This window comes from Falco cherrug, chromosome 2, assembly GCF_023634085.1.
Source record: "Falco cherrug isolate bFalChe1 chromosome 2, bFalChe1.pri, whole genome shotgun sequence".
NCBI lineage: Eukaryota > Metazoa > Chordata > Aves > Falconiformes > Falconidae > Falco > Falco cherrug.
In genome coordinates this window covers 70,155,779-70,168,930 of record NC_073698.1, presented here as the reverse complement: position 1 = coordinate 70,168,930, position 13,152 = coordinate 70,155,779, and the positions used below count along the sequence as shown (strand labels likewise).

The 13,152-nt window shown below is 44.0% G+C and overlaps 1 long non-coding RNA gene across 1 annotated transcript; it reads right to left on the bottom strand.

The window, feature by feature from the left end:
- Positions 1-268: 268 nt before the first annotated feature.
- LOC129735365 (uncharacterized) lies at positions 269-12,396 on the bottom strand. Its single transcript, XR_008730918.1, has 3 exons — positions 12,304-12,396; positions 6,638-6,674; positions 269-383 (listed from the first exon to the last, which is right to left on the bottom strand). It is a non-coding gene; the product is annotated as an uncharacterized LOC129735365 (long non-coding RNA).
- Between the last annotated feature and the right edge of the window lie 756 nt (positions 12,397-13,152).

Below are 13,152 nucleotides of genomic sequence, written 5' to 3'. Positions count from 1 at the left end.
TGTGACATGATGTTTTTTAGCAAGTGTGTCAAACTCCAGCAGCATTAAGGTAATGCTGAAGTCAGGTTGTAAAGGCCAGTCTTGCACACCCACAAAAATAATCTCATATCTATTCAGTGTGATATGGAGCCATTTCATTTGCAAAGATCTCTGACTTACTAGCATGCAAAAGTTCTAGGAATAATTAATGTTTAGTCATTATCTAAAAACCTGTTTTAAGAAAAGCATCAGCGAAAGAACTTTATCTTAATGAAAACAAATTCTATTTTGCCCAACAAATCTGATAAAAACACAGCTGCCTTCTCCGATCTTAAATGCAAAAGTGACTTACGATGCATGGGTTGCGTTTTTCTCTGGACTCTTTGGCTCTACATCACTTTTCCCTTTAAAAGAGAAGAAGAAAACGACATCAGAAATGGATCAATATGGAAACTGCTCAGATGTGACACATCAACGCTTTATTCATTGCGAACACTGACCGCTCTTGCCACACATGCAGACCGCTGCTGAGGCAATCACAGGGCTGCCGGGGCACTGCTGGAGCATTTGCAAGCGGGGAGTCAACCCTGACTTGACTTTTCTTGTCACTGCCACACGTACTCTGGAAATGTCAGGCAAGGAAACTCCACAAGAGAGGCTGATTAGAGGACACAAGCTTTACCAGGGATAGCAGACCTTGGAGCAATGGAAAGGAATTCTCTAGGGCCCTACAGCTCTGCTATGAGAGTGTGCCCCATCCAACATGCACAAGCTCCAAAACTCTGCTACAGGAACAGTAATTATTTAATAGAAAGCAAAACACCATCAGTGGGAGCTAGTAAGGCAGTGATTACGACACAGTTCTGCCAATGAATGTTTTGGTTCACATTCATTTTCACAGATTAAGGATCCGATCTTCGGCTCCTGTAAGTGGGGGCTGGGGAAGCCTTCCCTGCTATGTTGTATATCTTGCCTTAGGCACTCAACCCCAGGAGAAGTCAAGTGCCCAAATGCTTGAGAAGTATCAGAGACCCAAGGGATGCCTCTTCACATTTCTTTATGACTCACAAGGGTCCTTGCACAGCATTTTGACTTGTGATGATCCCCTTCTTGGATCCAAAATCGTATGTCTGCCCAACACAGCTTAGTTACATAGCACAGACACCGGGGAAGCAGGCTGCTAGCTGATGGGGTGGTACTGCTTCCGCTGAGTCAGGCCAAGCCCTTCTCCCTCCTTTTCACCCACCCCGGAAAAAAGGAAGGCTGATATTGTTTGCTGTAATTATTGCTCTCTGAGTAACCTGAGAAAGCTGTGCTTCAGTCTAAGATTTTTGTTTAGTTCTACCATGGGTATACAAGGTATGCGACTCCACTTGAATCACCTTGAACTTGAATTCTGGACCTAGTGACTGCGCAGCTGCTGCTCCTCTTTGTGTGTCGCTGGATGCTAATAGCTGTCTACACATGAGTTTATGTTGCCTAGCAGACAAGGAGGCGCAGAGGTTGAGTGTGACTGGTTTACTGATGGATGCATTTTTCTCCATTACCTTTTAATAAGCTTTGTTAAATCAAAATCCACCTGTGCCTTCTGAAAAAAATTTGAGAAGTGTTTATTGTGGTCAGGCTGTTACGGTGTTGTCTGATTTTCTGCTCATTGACTTGAATTGAGTGGGTTTTGGATTAGCCCCCAACCTGTTCCATGCACGTGAGCATTACGTATCATCCATTTGCTGCTGACATAGTCCTCACACTCAATTCCCATACATTGCTGGGGTGTCAGCAATGGCTGGGAGGGCTACCTCTGGAAAACTTGCTGTTGCCTTCAGAAAAGGCAGGGTTTTGCTACCAATGTCCTTCCACTGCTGCACAGAAGCAAGCTGAAAGACTTTGCCTAGACAGCAAAGAAGATGCCTTGTAGAGAAGGTTCTGTGTATTGTATTGCAAACACCTTGCCGTGGTGCTTTTAGATCTCATCTGCCCCTCTGAAAGTGTTTATGTCTACCCAGCTTAGGTGCCTAAACTATAGTGAACAGGATGGGGAAGCTTCGGATGACGTCAAAAACACTGATGCCTCTCCGTGGACCTCTAGGGAGACTAAGCACTTACTGTAGGAGGACAGCTAAAATTTAGGCACGAGCAGGGCATCCATACACGATGGAATACATTCACTCTGTGATTTCTAGGTCACTTTTTGCTTCTAGCAGAGACCTCAGAAAGTATATCCAGATGATGAACTCACTCGCTAGAAAGCTGTTGCTACAAGTATACGTTTTTCAGCCTTAGGGTGCCTGGAGCCCTGGAGCTCATCTGCATTATGGTAATTTGAAACAAGAAACCAACAGTAACAGTTGGCATATAGTCAAAATTTTCTGTTTGTAACTTAGGCTTTTTATAAGTGATGAATTATTACCATGAACACTGGTTTGTTTGACTGTGAGAGGGAATATGGATTCCTGAGTGCTTTGCCAGCAGAGTTCACATCAGTTCTACTTTCAGCAATGTATGTTAATGCAGCAACAAGGGGAATAGCATAAGTACTGTGAGGAGAGAGAAAAGGGAATCTCTGTGATTTAGCCAAACTGGATATTAATGAATTACCCTACAGTAAGCATTTGCAGCTGCTTTTATGCTAATCGTCACTTAACATACTTCTGTGCGGAGGGGGAGGAGGAAGCCTGTACAGATGGTAGAAACGCATCAGTCCAGCCTATCAGAGTAGAAAATCTGGCCATTAAGGCTTTATCAGTTCTTACCAACTTTGTTCTCACTTGACTGAATCATAGAAATTTTAAAAATGTGTATAGACCAAGCATAGCTGAATGTCACAGACACAGTACTGATAAGATCTTTGGATAAGCATATGTAAAAGGGAATTACCTGTCAGAACAACTTGGTTTTTTCACACTCACTGTTGGCCAGACTAAGATTTACTTTCCATTTTCCATGTAACCTGCCAAACCCATGCAGGTACCATTGTGGGAGGCTGGCATTTGCCGAATTGCTAAATCCTCTCCAGCTCTGCTGCTTCTTATGGGCAAATTTGTGTTGTCCCTTGTTTTTCTTAGTCTTTTTGGAACTGACAAAGAATATGCTACCCACCCCACTATGGGACTGCTGTTAGCACACTTTATTTCAGGTGCTAAGCACTGCGTGTGTCTCCTGAAATGGGTGTGGACATGTGTGTGTCTGTGTGTTGGTGTGTGTATGCATACAGAAACATATGGTGGAAACCATCAGTCCTCATGAGGATCCTTAGCCACAGAGCTGGCAGTTCTTTGCTAGTTTCTACCTCATCTCACACAACTCCCTTCCTAATCTTTCTAGATACAAACAGAGGAGATGTGCCCAGATTACTCCCAGTTCAAAATAAAATCCAAATCAACTTTTGTAGGATTTCCCCCCTGAATAGTGGGTGGCCAGAGGAGTTCTCTCCTCTGAGCTGGAATTTGAGTGAATCACTCAACCTAACCGGCCAAGTTTCCCTTTCTGGATTACAGAAATAAATAATACTTATTGTTATAGAGCAGTATAACTTCAGCCATTATGGGTTTTTAAATGCTTTGATTTCCTTGCGGGGGAAGGATAAGAGAAATGCAAATGTTATCCATGAGAAAGACAACGTTTGCAGCTGAAGTAAAACCACTGCAAATGACAGACTCAAGAGCCACTCCAAAGAAGACACGGTGGGATGGGAAATAACAGCTAATTGGAACGCTGAAGATGTGCATTTGAATAACACAGCACATAGACCATTAGATTTCTTTCCCACATAGGGTCATTTGCTAACATTTCCTCACATTCTGTATTGGGTTTGCATGACAAGGTTCGGGTAGTGGGGGGGCTACAGGGGTGGCTTCTGTGAGAAGCTGCCAGAAGCTTCCCCCGTGTCCGATGGAGCCGATGCCAGCCGGCCCCGAGATGGACCCGCCGCCGGCCAAGGCCGAGCCCAGCAGTGATGGTGGCAGCGCCTCTGGGACAGCGTGTTTAAAAAGTGGGAAAGCCAACCCCAGCCGGAGAGAGGGGCGAGGAGGTGTGAGCGCAGCACCCTGCAGCCCCCCGGCCGGGCAGGAGGGGCAGGGGGGGCTCCAGGCGCCCAGCAGAGATGCCCCGGCAGCCCCTGGCGAAGCCCCCGCTGGGGCAGGCCGTGCCCCCGGCCCATGGCGGCGAACGGGGGAGCAGATCCCCCCCCGCAGCCCGCGGGGGACCCCAGGCCGGGGCAGGGGGTGCCCGAGGGAGGCTGCGACCCGCGGGCAGCCCGGCCGGAGCGGCTCCTGGCAGGGCCTGTGGCCCCGCGGGGGGGAGCCCGGGCCGGGGCGGGTTCGGGGCCTGTGACCCCGCGGGGGGCCCGGGCTGGAGCCGGCTGGGCCTGAAGGGCGGCACCGCGGGGGGGCCCGGCCGGGGCGGTGCGTGAAGAGCTGCAGCCCGGGGGAAGGGCCCCCGCGGGGGAAGGTCGCGGAGGAGCCGCTCCCGGGGGAGGGACCCCGGGCTGGAGCAGGGCAGAGTGTGGGGAGCCTCCCCCGGGGGGCAGGAGCGGCAGGGACCGCCGGAGGGACCCCCCAGCCCCAGCACCGTCCGGCCCGCGGGGGGGGGGGAGCGAAGTCGAGCCCGGGAAGAGGGGAGCGGTGGGGGGAAGGCATTTCAAGATTTGGTTTTGTTTTCTTACTACCCTTCTCTGATTTGACTGGTAATAAATTACACTAATTTCCCCATGTCCAGTCTGTTTTGCCTGATTCACCTGTAATTGGTGAGTGATTGCTCCCTGTCCTTATCTCGACCCTCTAACCCCTGCCCAGCTGAGGCGGGGAGCGATAGAGCAGCTTTGGTGGGCACTTGGTCTCCAGCCAGGGCCAACCCACCACACATTTGAATCCTTTTTTTCCTAAATTTCCTTTGAGTTTGACGTACAGGATTGGTAAAGTATGTATTTCACTCTATCTTATTTGATGTTTTATTCCAGCACCTCAACAGGAATGCTCATGGATGCAGGTCTCAGAGGTAGTCAGATTCCCTCTGCAACGTTAGGAAAAGTGCCTGGGTGCCTGACAGTGACCTACACTTTTGCCATCAGCGAAGATGGTGTGCATGGGTTCAGCTGTTCTTTCGTTTGGTTGCCACCAGCCAGGCAATACCTACTGCATGCAGCCCCAGCCCAGCTGCAAATATATGCTGATTTTGCTGAGCAGGATGAATAAGGAGATAAGAAGCTGGAGGTACTGTGGTGTGGGAGGGCAGATGGGGGGAACTGGAAGTAAAGTGAGGTTGGAGACCACTGGAGTAAGGAGCAGGGGAAAGTTGTGAGGAGGTAGTGCCAATTTCCTAACCCACAGGAAAGCAGGTTTCATTAGATATGCAGAACAGCCTATTTTATTCAATATTCAAGGGAATTCAATTCAAGGGAATACTCAAAATGAAACTATGACCAAAGCTGGCCAGACACTGTGGCCTCTGATGTCATTGCGAAGCCCTCAGCTCAGCTGGTGTGTTTGTCACGCTCGTGACTGCGTGTATTTGTGTAGCCCTCTCTATTATGGCCCTTTGGTGCTTCCTTCTCTCATTACTGTTTTCATTATTTTCCAACAGAACCTCATCCCCTTTGTCTTTTATTATTTCCTTAGTGCTGGTACTCGCAGCAATATCAAACTGATGCCAGCAATTAAGTGACACTGCTGCATGTTTCTTCACAACATTGTCTTCTGCATGCTGACCTTTCACCAGCCTTTGCCACACTGTTTTAATAGCCTACATCTCCCTGCCTTGTCTCTCTGGATGTCTTCTCCCTCACACAGTGGGTGACCAGCTACTTTCAAAGCCCCACCTACCAGCTCAGGGCATTCTTCATCTTCAGTCACAGCCCTGTAATTTGCAAACAGGGCTCTGTGGTGGCTAACAGGTCAGGAAACTAACAAAATCATTCTTTTGGTTGAGGTGATTTTATGTTGAGAGCAGGATAGGATCATGTATTTTTAATATGCAAGACAACATTAACAAGTCAGAAGTGTCAGGGGAGAGGATTAATACTTTGTTTCACAGAATGATTCAATCTTCCCTTTCAATACAGCTGCTAAGTTTTTTACCATAACTAAATGTAATTAAAGTGCTGCTGATCTGTGCCATGATTTGTAAACTGGAGTCCACTGAAAGGCCCCAACCAGGAGTGACACAAGCACACATCACTCCCCTGCCCACACCGCTAGCCAAAAAGACCCACAGCCATATGGTCTTTGAGACATTATCTGGTGTTACTTTGGCAGGATTTATCTAGCTTATTACTGTGCAATAGCCACAAAATATACCATTGCCTATGGAAGAGAAATGATAACAAGTCTTCCTACAGAATTTTCTGGCAGTTTGGATGACCGTGTAACTAGGTCACCTCTTTTCTGGCTTTCTAAAAAAGCCACTTTTTTGACCTTTCAGTCTTTCTCATCTACATAATAGAATAGTCATAACAAAATGAATCCTTTTTGTTCTTCCCAGTCCACCAAAAGAGCTGACATTTTGATGGTCACTCCTCAGTTCAGTTCTCCACATTTGGCCACAGCCAGGCTCTGCACCATCCCATTCTGCTACTTGGTCCCTTACTCTATCAGTCACTTGTTTTTCACAGACATTGTCATCCCCTCCATCCAGTTCAGCCAGAAAATGAATTTGTACTTACTTGTATTGCTGTGTCCTGTAGATCCCTGTTGTGACTCCTATAGTAATAATAGAAAATAGGTACAGTGTGTTATTTTTATGGCAATTTTTAGCTGCAATACTTGCTTGAACATTACCTTAACAATACAAACAGCATCATTAATTGTTCATTCAATTTCAAAGTAATTTTCAATTACAAGAATAAATCCAATATTTCTTTGAAAATCCATTAATTCTAAGGCTTGTAAACTTATTTCACAACAATCCGTTAATGGTGCAATTCCTTGTCTAGCTATTACGACTCTCATGCTCACTATTCAGTTATTGATCAACCAAAACTTGTCTATTATCTTCTACAAGTTTAGATGAGAAGACAGAGGGAAGACCAATATTGTTTCATGGACCATTAGATTCCTGCGACAGTAGCACAGCTGGTCTTTCCTTTTCACATGTTGATATTGACAGTACCAGAGAACGGAAATACAGACCTAGCTCTGGGTCCCTGAGATTACAAGGTCAACCTTGTATCACAACTGCAATATCTATGAATATGGTGCAATAAATCTGACCATTTTTTCCTTACGTGCAAATGTTCACGTATTTTACTCATAGAATTTATATGCATTCATAAAAATACAAAAGAAGCCTATAAATAGAAGTGAAATAGAAATATAAACTATAGCAAAAAGATATTTATATTAAGGAAAAAAACCCCACTTTGCCATGGACGGCAGCAGGAAAGGTATCCCATATATAACTCTGCTTCTGAATAACCCAGACATGCACGGGAATACTACCACATATACATGCTGCGGTTACAACTGCAGCAAAGGCTGTTCAGAGGGGCCAGACACCCACAGCAACACACATGATCATTTTCAGTGAGGAATTGGGCACTAGACCAGATCCCTGGCCCACAGAGGCTGAGTGATGAAGCAAATTCACAGCTCATCAAGAAAGGAACTGCAAGTCCCCAGAGAGCTCAAGGATGCTCTGACTTGGCCAAGCTGAGATTTTGCTGCTGAGTCACTCGAAAGCATACCTCAGGGGTTCAGGGCCCCAAGAGTTTCTTGGCATCTCTAAAGGGACGTTGGCTGGACTGCAGATACTGGGATCTCAGGGGCTCAGCTAGTCAAATCTGCTCAATCTACACCATTTGCTCTGGAGTCAAGGCTCTCCAGACTTACGGCTTTAATCTGTAATTTTTAGGCTATAATACACATCTACAATTCATCACCATCCTACGCACCTTAAGTGCAAGACATCAAATTTTTGGGGAAGCCCTGAGCTTCTACCTTCAACTGCAGTATGAAAAGATCTGTACCGTCTTTCACATGCTGACAATAATTTCTGAATAATTTCAAATTGTCTACTTTTGACAAATTGCCTCACCTTTTTGCAAATGCTTCTGATGACAGGATATTAAAGCCTGGTTTTTTTCTGGTGACTGAATATCAGAGAATCACAAAAAGACAGTGCAGGTTTGGGTTGGAAGGGACCTTAAAGATCATCTAGTATAATACAGAATAAGATTATAGAATAATCTTAAGAAGTCCAGATCAGCCTGCAGTAGTGATGTAGTGACATATACACTTGAATTTAAATGCTATTCTAGTAGTCAACCAGGCTGCCAATAAAAGCAGGCTATTAGAGCATGTTCAGTTTCCAGAATAGTGCATTTATGTACCTAGAGAAGTTTGAGGGAATACAATCTTTTTGATGGAAATACCCTTGGGTTTGTAAAAGTGTTTGAAACTGCTAAACAAGCATCTTGCTCACTTTTTTACATTTTCAACCTCAGGAAGAATGCAACCTCCCCTTTAACTGCCTAGCACAGTATCTTACTACTGGCTCTGCATAGTCTCAAATCTGACATCAGTAAAACATATGAGCTATAACATTTTCACTTTTCCTTTTGACTGAGTCTTTAAAATAAGCATCTTGATTCTCAACAAATTATTCTTAATAATAAAGGCTAATACAAAAATCTCATAGCAAAAGAGAGAATGCTCCTACTGAGGTAGGAAAAAAGTATGACTTCATGCAACTTAAAAACCAAAGGTGAAGTCTTCACTTCTGGAGATTATTTTCCCATGTATTTGCTCCAACTTGTTAAAATCAAGAAAAAAGGAAAAAGTAAATGAATTCAGAGTGTAAAGAATAACATCACTATGATAACTTGGCTTCTGCTGAGAATAATCACCCAATAGCTTTGTGACAAGACACCAGTTCTCCTGGAGTGGATAAATTAATTCTCAGATAACAAAATGTTGGCTGATCCCATAATATCACATACATATAACTAGAAATCAAACATCTGATCAAACTTTCAAGACATGAAATCACAGTAAAAATGAAGAAAGACAGTAAAGCAGAAAGCAGAATTAACAGCAATTTTTTCCCACACAAGAGCAGAGAATTAATGCCTGAACATGAAAGCTCATTCACACAAGCATCAAGTGAGCTCTTATTTACCAAATTTAATTATTCATTTAAAGTTTATTTATTAAGATGTTTTAAATAAAATTGCAATCAAATAATGCCTGATCATTTGTACATAACAAAGTGTGACAGAGACCTGAGAAAGGAAAGCACACACAGCCTGTCACATCACACACTGATTCAATTATCCTTAAGCTTTGAAAAACAAGAAATAAAGAGACTATCATTGCCCCTTCCTAGTAAATTCAGGACTACAAATTAATTCCACAGAGAAAGTAAATTCAAAGTTAAGGATGAAATGTAACTTTATGCTCTTTATTACATAAAGGACAGTTCCCTATATGTGCTCTCCCAGCAGTGCTGTGCTGTGAAACATACTGGGCACTGCTGCACGTGGCAAACGTGACCTGGACTTCCCTTCCGTTCTCCTGCGTTAGTGCAGACCTCCCGTGTTAATGTGGTCTGATTTCATATACAGGTACAGCATATGGACATACATCCCCCATCTACCCAGCATACAGTTATATAGATGGACACATCTGCACACTCCATTTCAAATATGCAATTCTGTTATATTTGTGCTATATATAAATATAAACCTCAGGTTTCTAGCATTTATTGCTAGACTGATTTCAAAACCAGTCTAGCTATAGTTGCTGTGGCCTTTGCAACTTTAACAGCCTAATTAATAAATTTCAAGTTTCAGGCTGTCAGATCACTAATTACTTGAGTTGCAGGTTAAAAGCAATGTGGCATGTATGGGAACTAATGATGCTGACACTCCGTTTTTATAGACAGAAAAGTGAGGATGATTTGCATCCTTGCAACAAGGCAGGAGTCCTACAAGCTTCTCTTTTTCTTATTCCCAAAATGACGAGTATCTTTACACTTGGGAACTGTCTTCTGTTAAAAAGGACTGCAGCCTACTTGCTTCTCTGGCTGGAAGAGTCATTGCAAGTGAACTGAACTGGTCTCTCAGTGCTGCCATAAAGACTGAAAGTCAATTCACGGTACCATGCATCGCTTGGAATGAAGAGATGAATTTGATGCCCCAAATTTAGCCTTTCAGCCTCTTTGCTGGCCTTGGCCACTTCATAACTGACAGGCACATTTATCTGAATAATCTGTGCTCTACAACAGTTTGGTGCAGTCCTTAGGTTTTAACAGGTTGGGACCACTATGTAGCTTACCTGTGGGAAAGCTTCCTAAGAGTTATGGTAGCATCCCCTATGAGATCAAATAAAGGTTTTACACCACATATTGTGAAAAGCAATAGCTAGCTTATGAATGTTTCAAAAACATGTCTGAAAAATTAGGAAACCATTCTTTGCATTTTGGAACCTGAAAAGCAGATACCTTCTAAAGTCTGCAACTGTACAGATTCAGAGTGAGCCACAGGAGTAGCTTTTAATTATTCTAAAATATTTTAAAATAGATGTGGTGTCTATGATCTATGGCCAGTAATGCAGGATTTTTCCAGGACTCTGGTCAGTTTTGTTAGGTAGTTCTTCCCCATCTCACAAAAAGCATTCTGATTTCTGACCATACAGCCCACCCAGCCCACAATACAGTAGTGATGTTATTATATGTACAAAACTATGAAGATGAAATCTTGTTCATCCTAAGCTAAAATAAAATGGAAATTCTACTTTGGTAAGACAAAAGGAAGCCACCTAGAAAAGGGTCTTTAAAAATGAATGGTAGATCTCTGACATGGCTCTGCAGTTCAAACTATTAGAATATTTCCCAGGGATATGGATGAACAGGCAGAAAGAAGATGAGAAAGTCAGTATCACCCATTATTCACATATGCTTTGCCCTATGGTCTCTGGTTCTCCTGTTCCTATATTCATCACAATATATTTAGTTCTGAGGAAGTACATTCAGATGGCTACACAGATACGTGCATACCTTGCCCATACACATCTGCATACGTGCCGTGCAAGCACATCGTGTGGTGGTAGTTCTGACAGAAACGGCAGAGCTGCAAGCACCACTTTGTTTTTGTCATCCATCTGGGCACTAAACCCGCATGTAAGCTGCTGATACATCTGTCTCCTACTGGATTTACTCTAACATAACCAGCCCCTAGCCCACCTACCATCTTTGGTCAGCTGCCTGCCTTCAATAAGCAAATAGACAGTGAGTTATTTCCTTCTTTGTCTTTCATAACATGCCAGAGATGCTTTGGTTTACACCCTCGGTGCTTCAAAATCATGACACTCATCCATGGAAAAGCTGTTTTACTGTAGGCAAATCTTGAAGGATTCTTGGCTTTGTGCTTGTAATTATTCCCTGCACTAAATTTTGCAGAATGGACTTAAAAGCTACCAGAGGAGTTTGCTTTAACAGGAGAAAGGCTATAAGCAGCATCAATACAATCTTTCAAGCTTGAACACTTCATGAAATATGCTTGTGGCATAAAAAGTATATGGTGATACAATGTGAAAATTTTATTGGCCTTTGCATAGGAGCGCTGATTTCATTCCCTCCTGACTTACCAAGTATAAATAATGTGGTTTCCCCAAGCTCATGCCAGTGAGCTTTACCATGCCACACTGCATCCTCCCTGGGAAACGCATACGACAGTGGAGCTGGTTTCAAGGCACCATCAGCAGTACCAGTGGCCTTGGTCCCTTGAGAGACCAAATACTTCCCTGGCAAATACTCTGTGGCCTCTCTGGGCATCATGGCACTGGGCTGCCTGCCTTTCTAGCAAAGCTGGCTCTGAAGCCAGGTTGGTGGCAGGGGATGTATGCCCACTCCTGAGCCTCTGACTGCAGAGGCCAGTGTATTAGTAAAGCCCCCCTCAGACCTCAACAGTTTCAATAAAAATCTCGGCTAATGAAGCCAAATGAAGCAGGAACAATGGATGCAAGCAGGAGCTTCTTGACTTGCAGCAGCTGTATGTGCCCTGAGGTATCAGTCAGGAGCTCAGCAGGTGCCTGCAGAAGGCACCACATCTGAACACCCCACCAGGGACACCGGCAGTTTTGCCTTGCAGCGAGGAACCCGTGACCCACACATCAGCATTAGTGCTGCTGCCAGGAGATATGCAAACCAGAATGTGTAGCCCTGCAGAGGCTGTAAGCAGGGAAAAGTCAGGGGATACTAGCACACACACACAAAAGGTCATCAGCACAGCATCAACCTCAGCCCAGAGGCCTCACACGCTTAGGCAGGGCTCATGTAGGACATATTTTGAGGTGCAGGAGGCACGGTTCTACATGATGTTGCGTGTCTTACCTTGTTTGGGAAGGGAAACTTGCTTTGTTCTGCCTTTCCTGGTGTATGAATAGCTGACAACGGTGGGGGCCATGAATGGGTCATCTCCTGAAAAACAATATTGCACAGCAAACTGTGTTTAGAAAGTCAATGGAAGAGGAGACAATGATAGTATATCAGTAGCAAGAGTGCCTGGGTAGTGGAATATTTAAGTTACTGCAGCTTCTAGGAAATGCCAAGTTTACATATAATCTAGACGATACATGAGCTACATTGATTTTTATCTCAGACTCCTGAGAGCAGTTCTTAAGCACCATTTAATTTTCCTGAATAGTTAATGTATCTTAAGTGCAAGAAGTTTGATTTTTCTGACAATCTGCAACTACATTTTAATCATGCAATGTATTCTGGATGGTGAGACTAACAGAAGAATCTTTTTTTGTAGTATGGGAACAAAAATTTCAGGTGATGACCAGTGGGGTACACACTATGGAATAATCGCAAAAAAGATTTCATAGACAGGGTCAGAATGAGAAATGTTTTAACACTTGCTCAATGATTAATTCCTAAAATTGCCTTTATCATTGTAAAGGAGTTGAATAACTTCCTAACTGCAATGTGTTTGTGCCTTGCAGAACACAGGCATTCGGCAAACCCTAAACAAGGTGTCCTGCACTCCACCTTTGGCTCTTCCCTGTGTTGTTTTCAAGGATATTTTTTTAATAGCTAAGAGATATACGTAGCTTGACCTGACTTGTATGCAGTCATCCTTGACACAGCTTCAGGTAGCAGGTAGACCCATGTTCAATGCCATCAATCATGCAAGCCTGAATGAGTTGGTCTCCAAAGCAAGGCTGCTTTTGGGGAGGT